We start from the raw sequence: 12,114 nt of genomic DNA, 5'->3' as shown, positions 1-12,114 counted from the left end.
GATGGGCCGGAGAAGTATCGTCCACCCCTGGTCCTCCCTCTGGGCTGCTCTGCCCCTGTTTTCAAGTTCCAATGCTGACGTATCAGCAACAGAAAAGAGGCAGGGGAAGAGACTGGACGAAGCCAGACCAACCTAAGTTTCACACTGCCTTTTGTGTAGTTAGCCGTTTTAAGATAGTAAGGAAAAATCAATAAAAGCTACTAGTCAACCGCCTGATGGAATGCTGCTCCCCTCCTTCCAGAGTTCACCAGACCAGATCCTTCCCTAGATACATGGTCAAACAGACCTCTGTAGACCGGCCTAATGCAAGAAGACCCTCTCCTGGCCTTCAGCCAAACATACACACACACACACACACATACACACAAGTCTGCTCTTTCCTCGTCCCCACAGACAGTGAGGAGGCACCTCTAAGGACTGACCACTTGGCAGACGCTCCTGCCTTTCCTCTTCCACCTTCCACCAGGGTTCAAACCAACAATCCTACTTCTCCCTTCTTAATCTGATTATTACCACTTTATTCCTTTTGTTTTTCAATTGTAATTTTTTCTTCTCTGTGAAGACTGACACTGACAAAAAGTGAATGAGCTGCAGAGTTTTTAGGGCAACAGTTTCCCTGTCCTCCCTCCCCAGTTTCTTGATTACCATAGTAAGCCTTAACACCAGAAGACAGCTAAAGCCCACACCAAGAAAACAGCAAGTCACGTGCAGCTGAGCCCCAGAAGGAAGGGATGTTGTTCTGTCTCCTCCACCACCCAACCCACTCCACTGGATCAGAGCTGAATTCTGAAAAGTGGAACCAAAGGTGACAGGAGGGTGCATGGAGGCAAGGGAAAGCCCGAAGAGAGTTTAGATAAATTTCCAAACAATATCCCCACCACTCACAGTGTACCACATTATTTGTAGAAGTTAGAAACCAAAAAGGAATCAGATTTTCAACCCTGCCACCTAAAGTAGAAACTGAGAGTCTTATTTACTGCACAGATTTTAGCCCAAGTGCCATGCCTCCAGGTTTACAATTTCAACCTGCAGCTTAAGTTTAAAAGCCTGGGTACTATAGGAGTTACCTGGATTAGAATATCACAAATTTCTTTTGTCCACAAACCATTTCAATTGTCTCCCTCTCTATATTCCCCGTCTGGCCTCATAAAACATTTCACACTCTCCAAATACAGATATTTTTTCAACTCTTGTTTTTTTCTAAAGTAATGACCTGGCTAAAGAATGCTTATGGCCCAGGAATAGTCCAGAATCTTTTCCACTCTTCTATTTCAATGAAAAACGAAACCCCTGTACAAGGCACAGCCCATCAGAGCCAGGCAAGCAGCAGCAACAGGTGTCAGGGACTCTGCTGTCTGCTCCCCATCTCCACTAACACCCACGGAGGTTAGAAGCACACACTTCAGAATCAGCCCAGCTTTGAGGCCTGACCTGCCTTGTCACACATCTCACCAAATCCTAGTTCATCATCTGTAAAACCAGGGAAAATAACATGTCCTACCTTGTAGACTGTCGTGGGGAACAAATGAGGTGATGTACGTGAAGCGACTGGCACACATAAGCCCCCACACATAAGCACCCAGCAAATGTCAACTATTCTCAGCTGTCTAATAATCTGAAAAGCATAATGGTTTGGTATTTTTAAGTCTTCCAGGTTTCAAAAAGAAAGTATTAGTGAAATTCCATATGAAGGAAAAATCAAAGTCCAACTTAGCCATCCACTCACAACTTAGAACAAAGCACGTCCCCCCCATTTCTTTATCCATAAAGTGGGAAATAATATACTGCACTAAACCTGATGACCTCAGACAAAAAAGAATCAGTGAGATAACAGGTGATAAAAAAGCTTTCACTTCCTCAAAGAAAAGCAGTAAGGAAATCCAGAGTACAATTATTACTGAAACATCACATCCAGTATAACGGGACGTACGTAAACCACTGATGTTACTCAGGCTTTCAAGAACATTAGGTCTGATAGCCTTTCAATCTGGTCACAATGAGCCTGGTACAGAAGGAGGGGGTACATGGCTGCTCCTTGCAAAGCCCAGTTCAGAGGTACAGCCCATCAAATCTAGGAGTGTGCCCTGTTTGCTGGTCAGGTGTCACCCACCCAGGCCATTTCTTAGATGCCAGTGCCAGGAGAAATTAGGAAAGGCTTATGGTTCCACCTGGACAGGTTAAACCAACGTCAACCAAAATCCTTACCCACAGGAATTTTCAACAGACCCAAGAAAGGGTCCACTCTGACCCTTTATTCTCCTGTGCTGAGCAAGTAAGATCTCGTCTACGGTGCATACCATCCTTCCTGGAAAAAAAAAAGCACATTTGAGCTGGAAGGAAGAGCTCAATTGTTTCTTGTTTGATATTTACTTCTAGGTTAAGAGGTTTGAGTTTAATTTTTAACCCACCATAAAAATTTTGGTGTGAGAGCCAGAGGTTGGGATGGGAAGAAGAGTGGGGGGATTGGAGGGTTAGTCCTAACTTAAAAAGGGAGCATGCAAACAAAACTGTATCCAATTTCATCATCCACAGGTCTCCCAAACCCAAACAGGAAAGGAAAAAAAAAATTACTTATGGTTATTAAACACGTACTATGTGCCAGATATACTTGCACAGAATATTTGGTACACATTACTCTAGAGCCCATTTTCTGCCCCAAATCTAGAAACACCATGATCACCGGAACCATACCAGGTGTGGGGTAGGGGGACCTCACAATTTAGCAGTCACGTTCTAGACATTTCAAAAGCTAGCATCGTGAACACAAAAAGGCAGCTTGGCTAGGAACCAGGTCTAAGTTCCTACAGATTCTCTGCAAGAGGACCATCTAAACCCTGTTTTCCCTATAATTCTGGAATTAAGCCATGGTGTTTAGTATCCTATCCAAAAAGTTAAAACAATTTAAAATCCTAGAGAACAAGGAGAATTCACTGTAGGGCCACAACAACCTGAGCCAAGTTTCTGACCAAGTCCACTTGACCATGAAGTAAGACATGTATACAAGCTTCTGGAGGGCCCTTTACAGAGGTGCTCGGAGGAGAGCCAGCACCAGGAGCTGCCATCTGCGTGGCCAGGTAAGGAGGGCAGGGCCTCCCCGCCCGCCCAGCGCAGACGCGGAAGGTCCAGCTCACTGCAAAACCCACCGCACCTCACACGCACCCCCAGGGTACGATCCAAACGGCTGTCTCCCGAGCAGACTGTCAGATGGGACTCGCCAAGTTTTAAACGCCATCTCCCCACACACGTCCCAGAAAATGAGAAGGTGTAAGCCTCGAGGAAAACACTGCTCACAACTGGCCTGCATTTCTCAGCGCTAAGCACTGATGTCACCGTAACCGATGCCTGCGGTAAACAGCCGCCACCTTAGAGCTCACGGGCTGAGTGCGAGGCTGCAGACGCCTTCCTTCAATTGAGTCTGCGGGGAGTCGGGAGACCAGGGCGGTCCGTGAGCCTCAGGGGATGGGGGACACGGGGCACACGGGGGATGGGGGGACCCGGGGGTTGGGGGACACGGGAGAGTTGGAGGAGGGGACACGGGGAATGGGAGCACAAGGAGACGAGAGGACGAAGAACATGGGGGGAGAGGGGAGATGAGGGACACGGGGGAAGGGGGAACACGTGGGGACCTGAGGGGACGGAGGGCCACCGCAGGAATGAGGGAGTCGAGGTCCCGCCGCGCCCTCCCTCTCCGGCGCGGCTCCTCAGCTGCGCGTCCCCTCGCGGGTCCCCTCGTGCCCGGCCTCGGCGGCGCCCCTGGCAAACACGTCCAACCTCCCGCCCGCCGCCAGCGGCCCTGGACCCGGGCCTGCCGTCCGCTCCGGGGCTGCAGCGGCGGCCAGAGGGAGGCGCCCGGCCCGCGCGGGTCCCGGGCCAGGTCCGGAGCCCGTCTCACCTCCGCCTCATGCCGCGCTGCGCCAGCGTCCCGGCCGCAGCCCGCAGTCCAGACCCTCGGCCGCGGCGTCCGGCGGCCTAGTCCCGCGGCGACCCCCGCTCTGGCCGGCGCCTCAACCCGCAGCCGCCCCCTCAGCAGTCGGCGTCCCGCGCGAGCAGCACCACGGCTGCTGCTGTGGTAGCGGCGCTGCCGCCGGGTGGGGCGGGCACATGGGAGGGCGGGGCTGCGGCCCCTGGGGCGCGACCACCGAACCCCGGCCTCGGGGTGCTGACCTCAGCGCGCCTCCGGAACCCGCTCTGCCGCCCGTCCCCAGGGACGCCGTCGCGACCCGCTGGCTCAGACTTTGCCAGAAGCTCATGGTTCTATGCAGAAGGTAAAAGAGAGGGCAGCCTCCACACCCGTCCTTCTCTCCGCTCCCCCCGCAGGTTCAGTGGTATATTCCTCAAAGCCCGCCCCGAGGGACTAGGGAGGAGCTGATTGGTTGAGAACCTTGGACGGGGGCGAGGAACCGCGCGAAATGACCAATGGAAAAGCATGGTGGGCACATCAAAGCCGGCCAGAAAGGGAGGAGAGAGGATGCTATTAAAGGGCACGTTATTTGTTGCGCTCTGTAGCCGCCGCACAACACAACGGGAATTTTCTATCTGATCCAATCCAGACAGGAAACAAAGAGATTGGGGATTCTCAAATTTTGGAGTTAAGAGAGCGAAAAGAAAATATGGAGAGAATTGAAGAAGATATCTGCGTGTGCCTTTCCGCCGTCCCGTTGCCAGTTGTCTCATCTAATCCAATAAGGATACTGAAGTAGAATTGATCTCTCGTAGTCCTCATACTTTGCAAGTCTATAATCCTTGGTTTGGGATTAGCAATATTTACATATGTTCTTCAGTTTGGGGCATCAGCTAAAGAACTTTGATTGAAAGTTGACACCAGTTCCTTTGTACAGACAGTATTAACCCCACCTTTTGTGAAGACAAAGTCAATATCCTTTCTGACTCCCTCTCTGAAAGCAGAGCGTTCTTTTCATATGTGGAGAGCCACACTTTGCCCAATAATTTCTACTCTAATTTGACTCGTACTGAGAGCCACCTCCTCATCTTCTCTCTTCCTCCACATAATCAGACAACACCTCAGTTAATAATTCATTTGCCTGTTGAACTGTCCAGAGCCCCTGGCTTCAGCAACAGGTCTTGCTGGTCAGGCCTCATCAGAACTGCCAAAGTGCTGATCACTATCTCAAGTCTGTGGCAGCCGTTTAACTCGACAAGGACAGTGAGCTCTCAGTCTTCCCTACCTGTCAAATTCAAGACTTGAAAGCATCCTGTAAGGGTCCCACCTACTCTCTTTCAGAGGTTTACACCGGCAGCAGGCTGCACTTTGGTAACAACCCTCCCGACCTAACTCCACTTTCTTTTTTCAGAACTTTTTAACTTGACTGTGCCAGGTCTTAGCTGCAGCACCAGGGATCTTTCTTAAGTTGCCGCACATGGAATCTAGCTTCCTGGCTAGGATAGAACCCAGGCCCCCTGCATTGGGAGCCTGAAGCCTTAACCACTGGACCACCTGGGAAGTCCCAAAACTTTTCAACCTCCCTACACCCCTCAACCCTCTTCCAAATTGTATCAGGTGTCTGGGGTACCCTTAGTAGCTCCACTCCCCAGCCAGACAACTCGTCTTCCAACTATTAGGCAGAGTTTGAGAAAGTCCTTCCTCCATGAAGCCTTCCCAGTCTGATGAACAGAAGATTCTGGCTTATAGAGTTCCTACTTCTAATCTGTGTTCCCCAAACCCTGATTTTCTGCCCTATACTATGCAATTTTTGTTGACATATTTACCTCTTTCCTTCATTTACAGCAGCAGCTGCTGCTGCTTACATTTAGCATTGACAAATGCTTCTAATACCCTGGGTACTGCTTGGAAGTGCTTTGCATGTATCACTTCATTTCAGCCTCAGACAGGCTTAGGGAAGTTGACTTGCGCAAGGCACACACAGTGGAGGTCTAACTACAGTGCCTACCTTCACATCCCCCACAATGCAAGGCTATCTCCTATTTCTTGAGAACCAACTGCATTCCATACAAAAGATAATGTGATGCACCTATATCATGTTTTGCATTGATCCCTGTACCTGTAATATTTCAGCCTCAAACAGTCACGTCAGGAAGGTTAGGAGCAGTTTGTTACAGGCAAAGCTGTACTGAGGCACTTGCCTCCTGTAACAACCGCTGTTGAATAAGGCATTTAGTTTTCCAAGTTGTGGACTGGCCCCTGCAACCCCTGCTCCTTGAGTGAACACAGACTTTTCATATGTAGCAAGTAGAGAACCTTATAAGCAATAGGGGAAGAAATACAAAATAGCAACAACAACAACAAAAAAAAACCCACACCATGGAACAGAGAAGCCTGGTACAGCAAGTGCTCTCAGTGGGCTTGTGTAAACGGGGAGAAGCACCTTCTACTTCACTTTACTGGCTTATTGCTCATATGTTGTCAATGAGAGTATGTCTTTGACACATCTGGCAAATTCCACAGAAAAGGGCAACAAAAACTGCACCCCGCTCCCTATGGTGCCTGGAGACAGAATCAACCCATGCCCGTGACAAAGGGGCGTCCCTGTGTGGGGTTGCTGACTCTAATTCGGGGAACTTCCTGATTTGCCATTGAGTGAAATGTCCTGCTCCACTGACAGTGGTGCCACAGCTTGAAAAAATAAGCTGGGCTAATGATTTCATTCTTTTTAAACTGCTGAAATCGTCACAGGGATGGGCAGGCCAGCAAAATGGCATGGGAACCAGTCAACTTTAGATATCAATTGAGAAGGCTGAGCATGGCCATCCTGGAGTCAGTATTTCCAAGTTGCTGTCTGCCTGACCCAGCCCTTACCCATCTGGTTAATTTTCACTCCCATAGTGCTTCTGTCTTTTCCCATCCCCAGAGAGCTCTAAAATGCCTCTGCTTATCTGGGTGTTTTATTTATGCATCCAGGCATTTCTTGGGTACCTACTATAAGCAAAGAACTCTCAGGTTGTGTGAAGTAATCCTGATGGATCGCCCAGGAAGCCTGCACCTACTGATTAGATGAGTGTGGAAAACATCAGACCCCCTTGGTGAGGAGTGGATCAGATCAGCAGGTGCCAGGACTCTATCCCCAGCTAAACATACAAGCTAGCATTAGACCACTCCTGCCGCAGGGCAGGAGGAGCATGGGGTGGGGGTTGGGGAGAGGGCCCTTGTTGGGGAGGAAGGTGGAGAGATTGAAGGCACCCAGGAATAACTGCACATGAACCAAACAGAAGGCAAGATGATGTCCATCCATAATTTGGCCACTGAAAGAATTGTGATGTGGTCTGTCTTACTTTTAAGAAAAGGAAAATTCCTGATTTCCAAAGTAATACATGTCCATCATTTTAAGATGTTTAATAGAGAAAATTACAAAAATAATAAAAAATCTAGCCATTCCTCTTACCAGCATATCAGTGTTACAATTTTGATATATGTTTTTTCCTAAACTTTTTTTTGTGTGTACATGTGTATGTATTTTCTTTTTTGTATGTATCTCCCCTGCCCCCAACCAGGGATCCAACCCATGCCCCCTGTAGTCTTGACCACTGGACTGCCAGGGAAGTCCCCCTGCGTATATCTTTTTTTAAATCAAAATTGATCAAAATTGATCAAACTGCTTTGTAATCTATTAATACTTTCTCCTTAATAAGACCAGCAATTTTCCCATGCTATGTAAATTATTCTAAAAGATGATTTTAAATGGTTGCATCATATGGCTATACCTTAAGTTATTTAATTCTATTTTTAGGTATTAAGATTATTTTCAATTCTTCATTATTATATGTAACTTCAAGGATTATCCATATATGTAAATGTTTATATATTTTTACGATTATTTCCTAATATTTCTAGAAATAGAATTGCTTGGTCAAAATGTATGCACATTTTTTTTCTTTTTTTTTTTAATTTATTTTAAATGGAGGCTAATCACTTTACAATATTGCGGTAGTCCCTGCCACACATCAACACGAATCAGCCACAGGTGCACACATGTCTCCCCCGTCCTGAACCCCGCTCCCACCTTGCTCCCCACCCCATCCCCTGGGCTATCCCAGATCACCCACTTTGAGTGCCCCACCTCATGCATGCAACCTGCACTGGTCATCCATTTTATGGTAATATACATGTTTCTCCCAAATCATCCCTCCCTTGCCCTCTCCCACAGAGTCCAAAAGTCTGTTCCTTACATCTGTGTCTCCCTCACTGTCCTGCATATATTTCTAGAAATGGAATTGCTTGGTCAAAATGCATGCACATTTTTAAAATGTCTCACATATTGCCAGTGGTCTTTCGGAAAGTTTACAGCAGTTCCATCCTCACCAGCCATCTATGATGTGGCTATTTCTCTGAACCCTCGCCAATCGTGGACACCTCTTTTGTAATCCTTGCCATTTGACAGATGAAAAACAATATCTTGTTGTTTTGGTTATCATGCTGTATTTTTAACCCATCAAGGTGATAAATACGTATCCGTCCTTCCAAGTCCCCTGAATTGAATAGCAAAATGAGTGCTTCCTTCCCCCGCCACCCCATTCAGCCACTCTTCTCCCAAATCCCTGAGAACAGATAGAGAAATCAAGAGGAAAATCTGCTCAAATGACTAGACAAACTCAGGGCCATGTCACCTGAACCAGTAAAGAAGGTAGTGGAACAGATGGCTCAATGGAGCACATATGCTCTAAATTACGACTTTGAAATGGGTAACAAGTCCTTACACAGAAACTTTTTTAGCTATAAAAGGAGATGAGTCCCCTGAGTTATATTTAGTACTGGCTAATACGAAAATCATTTGCATTTCTTCAACAACACCCAGTTCTGTGATGGGGCAAGTCCATGATGAGCCATCCTCCAGATCGAGTGGCCAAGCCACCCAATGTGACTCTCAATTCCTGCCCAACTTTCTGGTCCCTTGGCTTTGTTTTTTTCTTGTGGCTTTCTCCACAGCCTCTTCTCCCCTCCAGCTGTCAGTATCCTAATCTCCCACTGAAGAACTTATCCCTCCCCCATTCCCAGCTGTGTTTGGTCAGGATTGAGTCCAACCCCTCTCTGGACTTGATGTGGGATGCAGAAAGCTCTGGGAGCTGCTAGCAGCCGTCCTGGGCCATGAGGTTGAACCTGCACCAGAAAGAGAGGAGTTGAGAAAGTGAGAGGGGAGCTATGTCAGGTCAAATCCGTGAGCCCTGATTCAAGTCTCTTGGGGAGCCTGTGTGTAAAACAATACCTTCCCTCTTTCTTTAAAAAACTTAAACCAGCTTTGGCCAGCTTTCTGTCACAAGCCAAGAATGCTGACCGAAACACTGCCTGTGGATGGATTCCGTGGTGCAGTAGGAACCCAGTCCATTCAACTCAAGTGTTCTCAATGTCACTGCCGCTAGTTCAGTTCATCACGACCCCAAGAGTGTTCTGATGCAAGGTACCACCAAGGAAAAACCAAGCTACATGGAGCCTGAGGATTCCAGGTTGCCTTGGACAGACTCAGAAGCCTGCCCATCTACCTGTAGGATGAGAGTCAAAGGGGAAGAACAGGATGGTGAGGTACAATTTGATTCCTGGACAACCTCCGCTATCATGTGGACCTACTGAAGACAAGAGGGTCTGAAAAGCTTGATGTCCTGCTTCTCTTCTACACTGAAGACTGATTTGAAAACAAGCCAGTCTTAGGACTTCCTTGGCAGTCCAGGGGCTAAGACTCTGCGCTCCCAATGCAGAAGGCCTGGGTTCAACCCCTGGTCAAGGAACTAGATCCCACACACTTCAACCAAGACCCAGAACAACTGAATAAATAAATGTTTAAATTTAAAAAAACAAACAAACAAAAAAACAGGACATAGGATCTGCCCTCAAGGAGCTGACAACTGGGTACAGATAGGAAAGGATCGTTGCCAGGTAGGAAGTATTATCTCGTGAGACTGAGAAGGAGCCCATTCAAGACGTCAGGGGAGGTTTTGTGGAGAAGGGGATATTTGAGTGGCCCCTTAAAAGAGACAGAGAGAGAAAGGTGTTATAAGAGTTGAACCTCTTTAACTTGTCCTGGTTCCCACATGCAAAGAACAAGCAGAGTTCCTCCCCAAGAACCATCTTACAGCCCCAGGGAGAGGCAGGCTGGTGGGTTAGAAAGAAAGGGAATTTGAGAGGGTAAATACGACCATGCTAATGTCTCAGTGAAGAGAGGGATGGGATGGGAAGTCTTTGGGATTACCTTCTTTGGCTTATTTGTGCTCTTTCATTTTGGGAGAGAATGGACTATGGAACCTCCTTTTGTATTTTAACACAAGTCTCCCCAAAACAGGGAAAGTTAATGAGAAAAGCATCCATATCTCCCCATATTTCCTCTAGACTTATAGTCTCTGGGTCCTGGTCCCCCCAAAAGCACAGGTCTGTAGCCAAAGTTCATCTGCTTGGAAGCCCAGCCTAAACATGTCAGCATGGTGCCCTCGGAGATTATGTTACAGCAGAACTGCCAAGGAGAAGCCTGTAAATAGTCTGGGCCCCTTGGACCAGACACCCCTAACCTTATTTACAGGAGAAGCTACTCTGATTTCCTGGAAATGTTTAATTCCTGACCATGGAAGCCCTGAGGACAGAGTAGGGACAGGAGACACCTGATCACTCCCCTGCCCACCTGCCCGGACCTTGAGCTGGGACCAGGCAGGGCAGAGCTGCCCCCGGGGGTTGATGCCTCAGCTCTCCCTGGGCGGTGGGCCCACCTCCTGCAGGAGCACTTGAGGGTCCACCCTGGGGTGCTGTTCGAATACCACCTTCAGGGCGTCCCAGCCTGATGAGCGTGGAAAGCACTCAGGCCCCGTGGTTCGCAGGTCTGGGCCTGCTGTCCCACAGGAGGGCTCCGGGTGGACATCTGTGGCTCTTGCCAGCCCAGCGTCCAGGCCCTCTCGCGGGGTAACGGCACCTACAACCTCTTTTGTGGGTGGCCATGTGATCAGGGTGCCCTGCTCTGGAGGCAGCCCAGGCCAGGCAGGCTGACTTCTCCCCCTGGAATTTGAGTGTTAAGCAGAGACACACACGCACTGAAAATAACTGGAGCTGATTCATCCAGTCGCGAGTGCACTAAAGAAGGAAACCAGTGTCTCTCTGCTCTCTCGGGCCCCTTAGCTGCCTGGGTTCTCATCCTTCCCAAGGCCTGGCTGTTTACTTTTCATTCCGCTGTGTGAACTAATTCCTATTCTTCCAGTAAATGTCCTCACCCTTCCCCAAAGTTAGCCCTAAAGCCTACTTCCATTATTGGAAACCAAAAACCCCCAAAAGGTATAAGTTCTAACCCTCCTAACAACCTCATTTGTCATTATTATCCCTATTTTAATGTAAGGTAATTGAGCTTCACAGAAGTTAAAAGACTTGCCCAAGGACCCACAGCTCACGAGTGCCACACTAGAACGTGAACCCAAGTCATCTGACTTAGAGACACAACAAGAGTGCGGGTTTCATCATGAGACTAAAACAAGCCCACTTCCCTGGTTTCTGCAGAAAAATCCTGATCACATCAGTATCTCTGAATAGCAGGAATCTTCTCCAAATCAGAAAAATGGAGAAAGTAGCCCTTCACAGAGTTACTGAGAGTTGATACTGGCCTTCTGAGTCGACCCAAGTACAATGTTCTCTGTGTGTGTGTCTCTCTTCTCTTGCCCTGGGGGGCTCTCCCCTCCATCTCTAGCCCCTCCTGTGTCCTGATATCCTGTTCCTGAAAGGCCTATCAGAGAACGCAGGAAAAAGAAAAGAAAACGCAGACACCCTCCGAGGAGTGCAAGGGGCACATAAATATGCATAAAAACCTAAACTTTCCACCGAATATGCCTTTGGAAAGAAGACAGCAAGAGTTTTCATTCCTCTCGAGGATAATGGAAACACAGAGACACTAAGTGTTTACCTTGAGGTTATACCACAAACTCAGTGGTAAGGTGACCCCAGGTCAGCTGGTCTGAAAATTCCAGAGAACAGGTGTCCCAAGTTTCTGGTTTGGAACCTACCTGATCCCTGCTTTCCCTCTTTCCCTACTCTCTGTCCCAATTCAAATAAATCATTTACACGTCCACGTTGGGTAGATTTCTAACAAAGTTTGCCCAGACCTCTGTCTATCACATATCTCACCTCTCCCTTCAGGGCTGTGACTTACTTAAACTGTTCTTGTAACTGTTTGAATGGGG

At 48.1% G+C, this 12,114-nt stretch overlaps 1 protein-coding gene across 15 annotated transcripts in view; it reads right to left on the bottom strand.

The window, feature by feature from the left end:
* Positions 1-4,286, bottom strand: part of MICAL3 (microtubule associated monooxygenase, calponin and LIM domain containing 3) — a 142,190-nt gene extending 137,904 nt beyond the window's left edge. For 10 of the 15 annotated variants that reach the window (XM_043439751.1, XM_043439757.1, XM_043439750.1 and 7 more), the window contains exon 1: positions 3,893-4,098. The gene's annotated coding sequence lies outside the window, so the exon portion shown is untranslated. Of the gene's footprint in view, positions 1-3,892; positions 4,099-4,164 lie in introns of those variants that run through there. The other 5 variants (XM_043439762.1, XM_043439766.1, XM_043439767.1 and 2 more) reach the window with 2 other exon arrangements.
* Between the last annotated feature and the right edge of the window lie 7,828 nt (positions 4,287-12,114).

Source organism: Cervus canadensis, chromosome 21 (genome assembly GCF_019320065.1).
Source record: "Cervus canadensis isolate Bull #8, Minnesota chromosome 21, ASM1932006v1, whole genome shotgun sequence".
Taxonomy (NCBI): Eukaryota; Metazoa; Chordata; class Mammalia; order Artiodactyla; family Cervidae; genus Cervus; species Cervus canadensis.
Note: the sequence above shows the minus strand (reverse complement) of the source record. Positions and strands in the feature narration are given on the sequence as shown.